Source organism: Arachis ipaensis, chromosome B04, assembly GCF_000816755.2.
Source record: "Arachis ipaensis cultivar K30076 chromosome B04, Araip1.1, whole genome shotgun sequence".
NCBI classification, from domain to species: domain Eukaryota; kingdom Viridiplantae; phylum Streptophyta; class Magnoliopsida; order Fabales; family Fabaceae; genus Arachis; species Arachis ipaensis.
The window spans coordinates 104,293,175-104,296,776 of NC_029788.2; positions in this window are offsets into that span (position 1 = coordinate 104,293,175).

Genomic DNA, 3,602 nt, shown 5'->3' on the forward strand with positions numbered 1-3,602 from the left:
AGAAGATTTTAAAAGCGGACATTTTAGTTTCCAAGAAAAATTAATACACATTAATCTCAACGTTTGTTTTCGTTAGCCAAATCAGTCCTTAGTCCAGTTTCCGGCATAATTCATCAATGGAAACTGCTGAGTTAGCATATTTAGTATCCAACGTGGCCAGTAACGTGCACAGATGTCCGTCATGGACAAATTGGTCCCCATCCTAATAAGCAAAACGACGCTGTTTTAAGTATGTAGAAATGTAGCATTGCAAGTAGAGAGTAAAAGTCACGTTTTTTCTCCTCCCTTTCAATCCTTTTCACTGTAAAAAGACCCCAAACCCCAAATATTCTTCAGTTTTTACAGAGGGACCTACCTCGTTATTCCCTCATCACCACCCACCTCATCTCCAACATCACGATCGTGACGGATGTTGTCAATTTTATCCATCGACATTAGCATTCCGTTACCCAGGCGTCTCTCTTGGATGTGTCAACACCAATTTGAAAAGGAAGAGGCACTGAGGTGGATTTGATCACCATTGAAGACGCACATAAGCGAGACCGTGTTCGAATATGTTTATAGTTATTAGAATCGATAAATTGTTTTGCGGTGTATGTTGCATTACAGAGCACAATGCTATGTCTTCAGAGTATCTTTGATTTTGTATGCATGTTCCTTGACAGTTACTAAATGTGCTGAATGAACATTTTTTGGTTTGTTTCTTTTAGGAAAATTGTCACAGTAGAGCTAGGTTTACATGACTGTGTTTGTTAATTATAAGTATTTCTTTATACAGGTAGATGGAGCAATTTGGGATTCCTGTTTTCTACCATGGTGGACATTTTGTGAGGGATAACAATGGAGTTATTCTATATATTAATGGAAGAGTTAAAAAATTTCCTAAGATGGATATTGACCTGATATGATTCTTTGACCTACAAACTCTGTTCAAAGGTTTGGATAATTTGGATTACAAGGCTATGTACTAGTTTGATCCTACGGCACCTGAATTAGAGACGGGGCTGCATCCTATAAAAGGAGACATGGAGATTAATCAGCTGCGTGAGAATAAACTAAAGAACAAGGACTTGAAGGAGTTTTATTTATATTTTGATTACCTAATAATGATTACTCCTCTTGAAGATCTCGACATGGACTTTGACATTGATACAGATGTTGAGGAAGAGTCCAATGATAATGAGGTGGGAAAGAAGAGTTCAAAGATGGTTAATTTGAAGAAGAAGACTTCAACAGTTGATAATAAATGTACTGCTAGGCCAAGTTCTAGGCCAATTGATGGTGCCAAAAAATCTACCAAGGCAAAATCTTATGGAGTAATTGGTGCTTGAGGCCCAAAATCTTCTAGGCCTATTGGTGCTAGAGAGCCAAAATCTGCTGAGCCTACTAGTGCTGGAGTCACAAAATTTTGTGGGCCTATTGGTGCTAAGGCCAATTCCAAGAACCCAAAAAATACTACACAAATGGGGTGCTAGCTCAACTTCATTTGGGACAAATTTTGGTGGAAGAGAAGCTGCTGTTCCAAGACTGGAAGATGTAAATTCTGGTGAAGATGATGAACAAAATACAGAAAATGTGGAGGAAGAAGATTCAATCTTTGAGTACAAATCAAAGTCATTGTTAACACCGAAAAATTCTGAAGATGAAAGAGAAAGATATGAATTTTCACAATTTAATGATGCTGCTGAATTGAGAGAGGTGCATTTTGAATTGAGAATAGAATTTGCCACAATTAAATCTTTCAAGACTGCTCTGAAAGATCATGTTATTTATGAGGGAAGAAAATTAAGTATATAAAAAATGATCAAAGGAAATTTATACGTGATTATGAACTTGGGGTGGAGAGGATAAAATAGGCTAGAAAGCTAAAGGGGGCCAAGGAGGAATCTACTAATGAGAATGCAGAGGCTGTGAATAAAAAGGCTGCAAATGTGACTTTTGAAACTGATTCTGTTGAAACTGTTACTACTGAGGCCGCATAAGTGGATGTTGGTACTACTGATGTGGTTACTGTGGGTGGTGGTGTTATCAAACTTAATCCTTGTCCATGACTAATTTATTGTCCATGGAATAATCAGCTGAAGAGTTACCAAATCAAGACTTATATACCTCAACATACTTGTGGCAGAGAATTTGGCAGCAATATGGCCGATCAGAAATGGGTAGCCAATAAGTTGGAGAAGAGGCTCTGAACTCAGCCTCATATTACTCTAAGTTAGGCTTATGATCACATCAAAATCGACTACAATGTTGTCATTAAAGGAAAGATGGTGTATAGGGCCTTTAAAGAAGCAAGAGAGCGTGTGATCATAAATGAGAGAGCACATTATAGTATGTTGAGGAATTATTTGAGTAAGATCCTTAGGAGTAACCCAAGAAGATCCACCATACTAGATGTGACACTGATGCCTCAGTCCCCTCCATTGTTCAATAAGTTATACAGTTCTCTAGACGCTTGTAAAAGGGGGTTCAAAGCTGGGTGTAGAAAACTAATAAGACTTGATGGTTGCTTCTTGAAGGACTACTTTGGGGACAACTCCTATCGACTGTAGGTTAGGATGCGAACAATCACTTCTATGTGATTGCGTTTGCTATTGTTGATAGTGAAACTAAAGAAAGCTGGAAATGGTTCCTCACGTTGTAGCAAGAAGATCTTGGTGATCAATATATCCATGGATGGAATTTTATTTCGGATCAACAAAGTAAAATTATATTTAGCTTAATATTACCAATGCCAAATGTGTTTTAGTATGTTAGTATTAATAATCAAATTATATAAGCTGTTAGTTTTTTTGGTTAGTTTTAATATTCTAATAAGTATTTGACATGTCAGTTAAACTGCTAATTTCTTGGTTAGCTGATGGTTAGTATTTCGAGGGTTACCTGAAACGTTGATTTGGACCCGAACATGAGGTCCAGGTCCCTTTGAGTGACAGTGTCCAACTTGTGATGCCGAGGTGCCGCCTGTCCGAGTTCCTCGTGAGAAGGTGGGTGGTGGTACCTACAAGAGACTTCAATGCTTAAGTTAGCAAGGACTTTAAGTAGGTTTTTAGTATATTGAAGAGTGAGTTATACCTGGGGGTGCCAGTGTATTTATAGTAGGGTTTGATGACCTCCTTTGGGGGTTCCATCTTATCTTATCTTATATCTTGGGAGTTTGTTGGAGTCTATCTTTTAGGGAAGATGGAATTGGGGTCTCTTTTTTGGAGAAGATATAATTGTCTATCTTTTGGGGAAGATAGAATTTGAGGCTTCTAGAAGTAGTAACCTGCCGTGTGGAGCTGAGCCCCTTGGACGGTGAGATTATTGGGCCTGGCTTCATGTTTGGGCCATGGTATAAACAGGTGACATTGTGGTTTGTGTAAGAACCAAAGATTATTAACCAATTAATTAATATAAAAAAATAATTTAATTATCCAGAATAGGTTCAAAAATTTAAACATTTTAATTTAAAAATTTAAAGGTGAGATTTGGATTCAGTAGATTTTTCCGAATGGAAAAATTTAATTTTTTGCGGAAAATTACGTAAAAACGTGTACCAGTAAATTAACAGCAGTGACCTCCCGTGTTAGGTAAGTGGAAGTGGGCTCTTTGGTCAGTGT